Raw genomic sequence first — 12,542 nt, forward strand, 5'->3', positions numbered from 1 at the left:
CAGAAAAGGGTATACCAGAAAGCTGCGGGCTGGGGGAGTGGAAGATCTGAAGGAGCACTACAGATGACTGATAAGGACCATTCGGGACCTTATCTCGAGAATCACTGTGATCCTTACAGAATTATTTGAATTTTAGTAGTATAGTATTAGTGTTTTATTAGCATAAAAGAACCTTCTGGTGCTTTGGAATTTTAGGTGAGTTTTTTTAAAATACAAGAAATTCAACTGATGTGGGAGAATATACTTTGAAACAAATGACTATCATATAAATAGTTTAGCCCTGTGTTAGCCAGGCTTCACTTCCCAACTTTCCCATAAATTGGTCCTGCTTCTCTGATCACCTCTTTGCCCACTTCTGAACCAGCAACTTGTCCCCCAAATTGCCCACAACTCTCTCAGTGGCTCAGGGGCTCTGGGAAAGTGCCCTATTAGCTATGACTGTCACCCATCCTTGTCTGTCCACTTAGTATTGGTGGCATTATGGCCTCTTTTCAGTTCTTATCAAATACGACCAATGCACTTTGTATCACATAGCCCAGTGGCCTTCGCAGGCTGACAACGAAAAAAGAAACTTGATATGGATTGGAGAACTACTTGGCTCCTTATCCAATTTCTTCCTCATTGGTGGAAATGCCTCCTTTTTCATTCAGATATCATAAAATTCCTGATTCTGAAATGAGTAGCAATTCTCTCTAAAAGAAACAGAATCTTTTATTTTCAAAGGGATATTTCCTGACCGAATTGCCCAAATAGATATTATCATTCTAACAGGTTTTTTTCCTCTTTCATCACAAAATAAGTTAGTTCTCACATTCCAAGAGTCACCATTTCTGCTACAGCAAGTGGGGAATACACTTCTCAGTGGGTTCTGATTTGGTGCTACAGACCTGGTTACTCTCGCTTACCTGGAAAGGAGGTTACTCATTCTAGAGACTTTCATCTCCAGAGAATAAATTATTGTATGCAAACAGTTTCAACTATGAACGTTAGATCGGCAGATTTCTTGTGTGTTTTTAAAAACTTGCCACTATTCAAGGTGATTTCACTTAATTTATTGTATTGTAAAGATGCAACAACGCAGATATTATAAACCAGTTTTACAGATGAGGAAACAGGGTTGGAGTGTATGTGACTTACATGGAATATGAATTGCAGGGGGCAGTGATAGGACTTGAGACATGTTTCACTAATATTATCCTCTTTTTACCATTTCCCAGGCCTGTTTTTAATAGCTTGGGACTAGATTTCAAAATCAAAAAGGTTTTGATTCCCTGGTATATGTTGTTTTTTTTTTTCAAGTTTTTATTTATTTAAGGAATCTCTACACCCATGTGGGGCTCAAACTCATGACACCAAGATCAAGAGTTGCATGCTCTTGTAGTGCAATTCCTGGGTCATATGGTAGCTCTATCTTCAACATTTTGAGGAACCTCCATACCGTTTTCCAGAGTGGCTGTACCAGCTTGCATTCCCACCAACAGTGTAGGAGGGATCCCCTTTCTCCGCACCCTCGCCAACATCTGTCGTTTCTGGACTTGTTAATTTTAGCCATTCTGACTGCTATGAGGTTGTATCTCATTGAGGTTTTGATTTGGATTTCCCTGATGCTGAGCAATGCTGAGCACTTTTTCATGTGTCTGTTGGCCATTTGGATGTCTTCTTTGGAAAAATGTTTGTTCATATCTTCTGTACATTCCTTGATTGGATCATTTGTTCTTTGGGTGTTGAGTTTAATAAGTTCTTTATAGATTTTGGATACTAGCTCTTTATCTGATATATCATTTGCAAATATCTTCTCCCATTCTGTCGGTTGTCTTTTGGGTTTGTTGACCATCTCCTTTGCTGTGCAAAAGCTTTTTGTCTTGATGAAGTCCCAATAGTTCATTTTTGCACTTGCTTCCCTTGCCTTTGCCTATGTTTCTGGGAAGAAGTTGCTGTGGCTGAGGTCGAAGAGGTTGCTGCCTGTGTTCTCAAGGATTTTGATGGGTTCCTTTCTCACATTTAGGTCTTTCAACCATTTTGAGTCTATTGTTGTGTGTGGTGTAAGGAAATGGTCCAGTTGAATTCTGCATGTGGCTGTCCAATTTTCCCAACACCATTTGTTGAAGAGACTGGCTTTTTTCCATTGGATATTCTTTCCTGCTTTGTCAAGGATTAGTTGAGGGTCCATTTCTGGGCTCTCTATTCTGTTCCATTGATCTATGTGTCTGTTTTTGTGATAGTACCATACTGTCTTTTTTTTTTTAAGATTTTTTATTTATTTATTCACGAGAGACAGAGAGAGAGAGAGAGAGAGAGAGAGAGAGAGAGAGAGGCAGAGGGAGAAGCAGGCTCCCAAAGAGCAGAGAGCCCAATGCGGGACTCGATCCCAGGACCCTGGGATCATGACCTGAGCCGAAGGCAGATGCTTAACCATCTGAGCCACCCAGGCGCCCCAGTACCATACTGTCTTGATGATGACAGCTCTGTAATAGAGCTTGAAGTCTGGAATTGTGATGCCACCAGCTTTGCTTTTCTTTTTCAACATTCCTCTGGCTATTCGGGGTCTTTTCTGGTTCCATACAAATATTTGTTCCATTTCTTTGAGAAAAGTTGATGGTATTTTGATAGGGATTGTATTAAATGTGTAGATTGCTCTAGGTAGCATTGACATTTTCACAATATTTGTTCTTACAATCCATGAGCATGGAACGTTTTTCCATTTCTTTGTGTCTTCCTCAATTTCTTTCATGAGTATTTTATAGTTTTCTCAGTACAGATTCTTTGCCTCTTTGCTTAGGTATATTCCTAGGTATCCTATGGTTTTGGGTGCAATTGTAAATGAGTTTGACTCCTTAATTTCTCTTTTTTCTGTCTTGTTATTGGTGTATAGAAATGCCACTGATTTCTGTACATTGATGTTATATCCTGCCACTTTACTGAATTCCTGTAGAGTTCTAGCAGTTTTGGGGTGAAGTCTTTTGGGTTTTCCACATAAAGTATCATATCATCTGCAAAGAGTGTGACTTTGACCTCTTTGCCAATTCGGATGCCTTTTATTACTCTTTGTTGTCTGATTGCTGTGGCTAGGACTTCTAGTACCATGTTGAATAGCAGTGGTGATAGTGGACATCCCTGCCATGTTCCTGACCTTAAGGAGAAAGCTCTCAGTTTTTCCCCATTGAGAATGATATTCACTATGGGTTTTTCATACATGGCTTTTATGATATTGAGGTATGTACCCTCTATCCCTATACTCTGAAGAGTTTTGACAAGAAAAGATGCTGTACTTTGTCAAATGCTTTTTCTGCATCTATTGAGAGGATCATATGATTCTTGTTCTTTCTTTTATTAATGTATTGTATCACATTGATTGATTTGCAGATGTTGAACCAACCTTGCAGCCCAGGAATAAATTGCACTTGGTCGTGATGAATAATCCTTTTAATGTACTGTTGGATCCTATTGGCTAGTATTTGGTGAGAATTTTTGCATCCATGTTCATCAAGGATATTGGTCTGTAATTCTCCTTTTTGACGGGGTCTTTGTCTGGTTTTGGGATCAAGGTAATGGTGGCCTCATAAAATGAGTTTGGAAGTCTTCCTTCCATTTGTATTTTTTGGAACAGTTTCAGAAGAATAGGTATTAATTCTTCTTTAAATGTTTGTTAGAATTCCCCTGGGAACCCATCTGGCCCTGGGCTCTTGTTTGTTGGGAGATTTTTGATGACTGCATCAATTTCCTTAGTGGTTATAGGTCGTTCAGGTTTTCTATTTCTTCGTGGTTCAGTTTTGGTAGTTTATATATCTCTAGGAATGCATCCATTTCTTCCAGATTGTCTAATTTTCTGGCATATAGTTACTCATAATATGTTCTTATAACTGTTTGTATTTCTTTGGTGTTGGTTGTGATCTCTCCTCTTTCATTCATGATTTTAATTACTTGGGTCATTTCTCTTCTCTTTTTGATAAGTCTGGCCAGGGGTTTATCAATCTTGTTAATAATTCTTTCAAAGAACCAGCTCCTAGTTTCATTGATCTGTTCTACTGTTCTTTTGGTTTCTATTTCATTGATTTCTGCTCTTATCTTTATTATTTCTCTTCTCCTGCTGGGCTTAGGCTTTATTTGCTGTTCTTTCTCTGGCTCCTTTAGGTGTACGGTTAGGTTATGTGTTTGAGACCTTTCTTGTTTCTTGAGAAAGGAGTGTATTGCTATAAACATTCCTCTTAGGACTGCCTTTGCTGCATCCCAAAGATTTTGAACAGTTGTGTTTTCATTTTCATTTGTTTCCATGAATTTTTTAAATTCTTCTTTAATTTCCTGGTTGACCCCTTCATTCTTTAGTAGGATGCTCTTTAGCCTCCATGTATTTGAGTTCTTTCCGACTTTCCTCTTGTGATTGAGTTCCCGTTTCAAAGCATTGTGGTCTGAAAATATGCAGGGAATGATCCCAATCTTTTAGTACCAGTTGAGACCTGATTTGTGACCTAGGATGTGATCTATTCTGGAGAATGTTCCCTGGGCACTAGAGAAGAATGTGTATTCTGTTGCTTTGGGATGGAATGCTCTGAATATATCTGTGAAGTCCATTTGGTCCAGTGTGTGATTTAAAGTCTTTATTTCCTTGTTGATCTTTTGCTTAGATGATCTGTCCATTTCAGTGAGGGGGTGTCAAAGTCCCCTACTATTATTGTATTGTTGTCAATGTGTTTCTTTGCTTTTGTTATTAATTGCCTTATATAATTAGATGCTTCCATGTTAGGGGCATGATATTTACAATTGTTAGATCTTCTTGTTGGATAGACACTTTAAGTAGGATATAGTGTCCTTCCTCATCTCTTATTACAGTCTTTGGTTTAAAATCTAACATGTCTGATATAAGGATTGCCACACCATCTTTCTTTTGATGTCCATTAGTATGGTAAATGGTCTTCCACCCCCTTTCAGTCTGAAGGTGTCTTTGCATCTAAAATGAGTCTCTTGCAGACAGCATATCGATGGGTCTTGTTATTTTATCCAATCTGATAGCTTGTGTCTTTTGATTGGGGCATTTAGCCCATTTACTTTCAGGGTAACTATTGAAAGATATTAATTTAGTGCCATTGTATTGCATGTAAGGTGACTGTTAGTGTATATTGGCTCTGTTCCTTTCTGGTCTATGTTACTTTTAGGCTCTCTCTTTGCTTAGAGGACCCATTTCAATATTTCTTGTAGGGCTGGTTTTGCGTTTGCAAATTCTTTTAGTTTCTGTTTGTCCTGGAAGCTTTTTATCTCTCCTGCTATTTTCAATGACAGCCTAGCTGCATATAGTATTCTTGGCTGCATATTTTTCTCATTTAGTGCTCTGAAGATATCATGCCAGTCCTTTCTGGCCTGCCAGGTCTCTGTGGATAGGTCTGTTGTCAATCTCACGTTTCTACCATTGTAGGTTACAGACCTCTTGCCCTGAGCTGCTTTAAGGATTTTCTCTTTGTCTCTGAGACTTGTATGTTTTACCATTAGATGTCAGGGTGTTGACCTATTTTTATTGAATTTGAGGGGGGTTCTGTGTGTCTCCTGGATTTTGATGCCTGTTTCCTTCCCCAAATTAGGGAAGTTCTCTGCTATAATTTGCCCCAATATACCTTCTGCCCCCCCCTTTCTTCTTCTTCTGGAATCCCAATTATTCTCATATTGTTTCGTCTTATGGTATCACTTATCTCTCGAATTCTGCCTTCGTGATCCAGTAGTTGTTTATCTCTCTTTTTCTCAGCTTCTTTATTTTCCATCATTTCGTTTTCTATATCACTAATTCTCTCTTCTACCTCATGTATCCTAGCAGTTAGAGCCTCCATTTTTGATTGCACCTCATTAATAGACTTTTTGATTTCGACTTGGTTAGATTTTAGTTTTTTTTATTTCTCCAGAAAGGGTTTCTCTAGTTTCTTCCATGCTTTTATCAAGTCCAGCTAGTATCTTTATAATCATCATTCTGAACTCTAGTTCTGACGTCTTACTAATGTCCGTATTGATTACGTCCCTGGCAGTCGGTACTGCCTCTTGTTCTTTTTTTTTGAGGTGAGTTTTTCCATCTTGTCATTTTGTCCAGAGGAGAATAGATGAATGAGAGAACAAAATGCTAACAGGATAACAATGACCCCAGAAAAATATACACTAAACAAATCAGAAGAGACCTGAAACCAGGGGAAAAGAAACGAAAAGAAAGAAAAAAGAAAAAGAAAAAGAAAAAGAAAAAAGAAGAATATGATCAAATATGATCAGGCTGGCGAATAGATCAGTGCCACACACTAGATTTTGGGCATATTTTGGTCTGTTAGAAGAAAACTGCCTCTCAAAATTTTAAAGAAAGAAAAACTTATATATGTACAAAAATATGGGTAAATATGATGAAGGGATGAAATATGAATGTAAAGATGAAAATTGTAAAAGATTTTATAAAAGGAATTGATAAGATAAGAAGGTGGTTGAATAAAGAAAGAAGAGAAATTCAAAAAAAAAAGGGAGAGAATGTGATCAGGCAGGAGACTAGAACAAAGTCATACACTAGAGATTTAGGGTATATTTTGGTCTGTTAGAAGAAACTGTATCCCAAAATTTTAAAGAGTGAACAACTTATACATATATACCAAAAATAAGGTTAACTACAATGAAGGGATAGAATATGACTCTAAAAATGAAAAATAAAAAAGATTTTTTAAAAAGGGATTGATAAGATGTTCATTGAAAAAGGGAGAAATAAAAATTCAAAAAATATAGAAAAAGAAAAAAAGAAAGTTAAAAAAATTAACTTTGAAAGACTAAAGAATCATGGGGAAAAAAACCATGAATTCTATGTGCTATATTCCCCTAGTGCTTGAGTTCTGCCATTCTCATTGATCGGTAAACTTGGGTTTTGGCTGGCTGTCCCAGTTATATATTTTGAAAGTATTTATTGCATTCCTAATTTTTACTCCAGGCAAAAAGTATATATATTTTTTCTTTTTTGTTTATTACTATTTTTAATGTGGTCTTCTGTCATGCAGATTACTTAGTAAATTCTACTGGTTACTCAGGCTGTGAGAATAACTTCTGACAATCTAGAAGCATGTGACTAGCATTCCATTCCTCTCAGGAAGTGAAACTTGAAAACGCATGGAGCCACAGGGTGAGGGGTCTTATGTCTGATTGCTAGCCATCCTTCAGCTACAGTTTGGCCAAATGTCATTCAAGTGTCATTTGTTTCTGGGATCTCTGCAGTCAAAGGAACTTCATCATGGACATCTTGCCCGTTGCTAGCTTTTAGTAATGTCCTGGGTTACAAGAATTTGCCTTACCTGTTTAACAGGATTTAACAGGGTTAATCTTGCTCCCATTCTAACTAGCATTTATGAACATTGCTTACATTCCCACCTATACATGTCTAAACTGTGGGATCACTGTCATTTGATGTAATCTGTCTACTCTTTAGTCTTCCTAAAGAATTTCTGGACAACTAGTTAAATGAATTAATGTAACTACCAGGAAGTTCAAATCTTCAACAGTAAGAATGAACTCTTACTCTCTTGATAATCAACTTGCTCCTTCCTCCCTCGGTTAGATCATGGCATTTCCTCATTCATACTGAAAAGGTAAACAAAATAATTACTGACTTTAGTTAATTCCTGCTCATACCACTTGGCTGGGATCTTTATTGGCTGTGTTGCCAGTTTTTCCAGTTATCAATCCTACGACATACATCTTAAATTGTGGTTTTGCATTTTGAAGAAGTTATTATACCAATGTTAAATCTTCTAAGACATATTGTAATGGCTTGCCCGTTATCCATCAGACACCCCTCCACCCCTCAGCATACACAAAATGACTTGTCCCTTTGTCAAATTCCATAGACCCTCAAGTCTACCAATTAAAAGCTGATAACCTCTGTACCATCTGCCTATCAAGTGGGTAGTTCTTGTAGGCTGGACCACAATATTGTGTAAGGGACATCAAACTCCTGATTCCAGGATTTGGTGAGGACACATCATTAAAAAACAAAACAAACAACCTCATTGGACATTGCTAGATGTGGTATATCTTATCGACGTCAGCTCACATAAATGGCAGTGAGATTTTCACATGAACTAGACTGCAGTGCTGGTTTTCATTTGTCTTTACAATAAATATTGTTCTATAGATAGTCGATAAATATACCTAATTTTTCTATTGATAGTTTTCTCTACATATAATATACAATATATACTACATGTCTCCCAAGTGCTCATTAGTTCAATTATTCTTTAATGGCACTCCTGAATCTATAGATAAGGTAAAAATTTCATGCTCTGATTCCGTGTTTTGCATTTATAGAGTAAATGCCTACCAATTCAGAAGAAAAGAGATAGGTTATAGAAATGACCCATTATAAGAAATGTGAGCCATTCCTTAGGATGCCTAGAGCTTTGCTACTCAAAAGGTAGTAGCAATCAGCATCATTAGCATCATCTAAGAATCTATATTTTTATATACTGATTTCCTGCAAAAGAGTCCACATTTATCAGGATTCCCTAGAGGACTTGGATACATATTAAAATTTGAGCAACACTACATTAAAATGTTTAGTTTTCTATCAAAAAAACAATAACAAGAGGAACAAAACTAGTCACTTTCACAACATGAGATTGGTCTTGAGAAACAGTAAGTCAGGGAACTGACATACCAATTTCAAAGCAAAAATACTGAAATCTGTCACAGAGACATCCTCCATGACCCACTATGTATTAATACAGTCTGTCAGTTTCTGTTACACATGAAAATTAGATAGCTTCCTGCATTTTGATTCCACCCCAATCCTTAATCCTTATGTAGGTACTCTTATAAGAAATGGAGAGGCACAGGGAGTAGTTATGAATATTTTAGATACTGCAAAAGGTGTCTTTCACTGTAAGTCAATAACCTTGGTACGATACCTACAGTATATTCATATAATGTAATACTATGCTAGCATTAAAGACATATTTGCTTATGTCTATTTCCAAGTTTTTGATGATGAACATTAACATTTTATCAAAATGCCCCCTTTTCCCCTAATAGAACTGGAATAACCAACCATCAGTGAAGTGATGAGCCCCAGAGAATATAGAAGACTCATGAGGTCCTTCCTCAATAGTCAGTGGTGGCCCTCCTCTTTCCAACCTTACTCTGGTCCCCAATATGCAGAAAGGATCCTAATTATAATGAGCTGGGACAGATGCAGTTAGTGTCTTCCTGCTTGGGTGTTGCACAGGAGTGACCATTGCCAATAAAAATACAATTTGTAGCTAACTCTTTAAACAGAGCCTCTTTGCTTTGAAAATTGAACTAATTCCAAATGGAACAACTGTAATCACTACAAAGAGAATGTCTGCCAAGAAATACATTATTAAAGATGGAAATTTGAGCACTTCAAAAAGCCTAATTTTAGATGCCAGAATCCATCAACTGTTGAAATCTTTCTCTCTTGTCTTGTCATCAGGCAGTCACCTCTCTCCTTTTGATCTGACTTATACTCTCGTTTTCTGCATCAGCTCCCAGAAGTGCATTAAAATCCTCATCTGAGAAGGCTGGTGTCCAGCATGTGGCAATGCAAGAGGGTCCATGCCAGGTAGAGTTGGAATTCAGGGAGGTTCAAGGTAGAGAGAAATGGCCCGGCTGGGGCAGTACACCAGGCAGATGTATAGTTGAACAATGTGGGGGTTAGAGATGCCAACTTCCTGTTGCAGTTGAAAATTCATGTATTAACTTTTGACTCCCCCCAAATTTAACAACCAATAGCCTACAATTGAACAGAAGCCTTACTGATAACATAAACAATTAACACATATTTTGTATGTTATATGTAATTATATGCTGTATTCTTACAATAATGTAAGCTAGAGAAAAGATTAAGAAAATCATAAGGGAGGAAAAATACATTTATAGTACTGTACTTTTAATAATGGAAAAAAATCTGTACGTAAGTATACTGACACAGTTCAAACCTGTGTTGTTCAAAGGTCAACTGTATAGAGAAGAGATAAGAGAGAGGTGATTACGATGAAGAGAGAGCTCATAGAACTGGCAGGAATAAAGAGGAAAAACAAAAACCCAGCCAGCCTCCTGGGACTAAGGCAAGATTGTTTTCCAGCCGCATATTCCCAACCCTCATTCCACAAGGTGAGAAACCCAAATATACCAGATATCCAGACAGAAGGAATCCTGGCCAGTGGCCCCCTGCTCAGCATACTGATGGAAGAATGCCACCAAGACCATTCTCAAACTGAGTGGTTTACCATAATAAGGGTTTCCAATTAGGTTCTAGAGAAGGGGAGAATCAGTCTATCTACCTCGAGATGATCATAAATTAGGATGATGAGGATGTGAAAGAAATAGACAATTATTAGAAATGGAAAAAAATTTTGGAATAAAACAAATATGAATATATGAATTCTATCTGGATGACTTTGTGCTATTTTTCTGTTAAAGAGTCTTCCCAACACTGATACTTACCTGCCTACATAGAAAAATTTCCACTTAGAAAAGACCTACATAGAGTATGTTTTAAGCACCCCCAAATGGATAAACGAATTTATTGTTTCAAAGACTAAATCTTATAGGTTTGAGAGCTTAATGCTTTCCTAATCAAATTCCTAGTTGAGTTTTTTTTTTTTTTTTTAAGATTTTATTTATTTGAGAGAGAGAATGAGAGACAGAGAGCATGAGAGGGGGTTGGGTCAGAGGGAGAAGCAGACTCCCCACTGAGCAGGGAGCCCGATGCGGGACTCGATCCCGGGACTCCAGGATCATGACCTGAGCTGAAGGCAGTCGCTTAACCAACTGAGCCACCCAGGCGCCCCCTAGTTGAGTTTTTATTTTATCTTTAAAACAAGCACATCAGAGGTCCAAGATGGCGGAGGAGTAGGAGACTTCAATTTTCTGTGGCCCCAGGAATTCAGCTAGATAGCTATCAAGCCATTCTGAACACCTACAAACTCAACTGGAGAATGGAGAAAAGAATAGCAGCAATTCTCTTAACAGGAAAGCGACCACTTTCTAGAAGGTAGGATGTACAGAGAAGTGAATTCAAGGCGATATTCAGGAAGATAGACCATGGGAGAGAGAGCCTCCAACAGCTGCTACCAGCAAGTGATTGAGCAGCAGAGCACAAAATTGGAACTTTTAAAAGTCTGCTCCGCTGAGGGACGTCGCTCCAGTGGCTAAGCGGGGGATGGAACCCTCGCTGGGACAGTGTGGTCTCAGGATGCTCGGGGTCACAGAAAGATGGGGGTGCCTGAGTGTGGCAGAGCTCCCAGGTATCAGAGCAGAGAAGCTGGCTGCAGAGACAGAGCCAAGGAGTGGACTCTCACTCAGCTTGGGGTTGCCATAAACCATGATCCCTGGCACAGTTAGACCACTGCTCTTCCATCAGGGACCCAGTAAGCGGCAGATCCGGGGAGACTCCCCTTCCTCCCCCAGGAGGAGCGGCGCAGGAGCGCACCACAGGGATCTGTTGGGTTTGGAGACTCCACATGGGGTCGTGTGCCAGAGATAGAAACACTCAGTCACAGGCCAGGTGAGCACGGAGTGTGGCCAGAGACAGGGAGACGGGAGTGATCGACTGCTTTTCTCTGGGGGTGCACTGAGGAGTGGGGCCCCGAGTTCTCGGCTCCTTAGGGGCGGAGATTGGGAGGCCACCATTTTCACTCTGGTCCTCCAAAGCTGTATGGAAAGCTTTCAGGGAACAAAAGCTCCTGAGAGCAAACCCGAACAGATTACTTAGCTGGACCTGGCAAGGGCGGGGCAATTCCACCTCTGGAAAAGACATTTGGGAACCATGGCAACAGGCCCCTCCCCCAGAAGATCAGCAAGAACTGCCCACCAAGACCAAGTTTACCCATCAAGGAGAACGGCAGAACTCCAGCGCTAGGGGAATACTGCACGTAGAATTCATGGCTTTTTCCCCAGGATTCTTCAGTCTTTCAACTTTTTTAAATTGTCTTTATTTTTTGAATTCTTCATCTTTCCTTTTACAATGAACTTCTTATCTTATCAATTCCTTTTAAAAAATCTATTTTAATTTTCATTTTTAGTGTCATATTCCATCCCTTCATTGTATTTAATCTTATTTTTGTATATATTAAGTTTTTCTTTCTTTAAAATTTTGGGAGCTAGTTTCTTCTAACAGACCAAAATATACCCAAGATCTAGTGTATGGCTCTGTTCTATTCACCAGCCTGATCATTTTTTTTTTTTTTACCCATTTCTTTTCCCCCCGGTTTTGGGTCTCTTCTGATTTGTTTCTCTGGGGTCATTGTTACCCTTTTAGCATTTTGTTCTCTCATTTATCTATTCTGCCCTGCACAAAATGACAAAATGGAAAAACTCACCTCAAAAAAAAAAAAGAAAGAAAGAAAGAAAAGAGTCAGTACCGATGGCCAAGGACCTAATCAATATGGACATTAGTAAGATGTCGGAACTAGAGTTCAGAATAATGATTATAAAGATGGGCTTGAAAAAAGCACAGAAGACACTAGAAAATCCCTTTCTGGAGAAATAGAATCTAAGCAAGTAGAAATCAAAAAGGCTATTAA

The 12,542-nt window shown here is 38.6% G+C and overlaps 1 protein-coding gene across 6 annotated transcripts in view; it reads right to left on the reverse strand.

The window, feature by feature from the left end:
* ELOVL6 (ELOVL fatty acid elongase 6) overlaps positions 1–12,542 on the reverse strand; it is a 139,825-nt gene that overhangs the window by 83,972 nt on the left and 43,311 nt on the right. Inside the window, exon 2 of one of the 6 annotated variants that reach the window (XM_027599479.2) lies at positions 7,517–7,578. The exons of the other annotated variants lie outside the window; for them this stretch is intronic. The gene's annotated coding sequence lies outside the window, so the exon portion shown is untranslated. The remainder of the gene's footprint in view (positions 1–7,516; positions 7,579–12,542) is intronic. 6 annotated transcript variants of the gene reach the window in all.

This window comes from Zalophus californianus, chromosome 2 (genome assembly GCF_009762305.2).
Source record: "Zalophus californianus isolate mZalCal1 chromosome 2, mZalCal1.pri.v2, whole genome shotgun sequence".
In the NCBI taxonomy this organism is placed as follows: Eukaryota; Metazoa; Chordata; class Mammalia; order Carnivora; family Otariidae; genus Zalophus; species Zalophus californianus.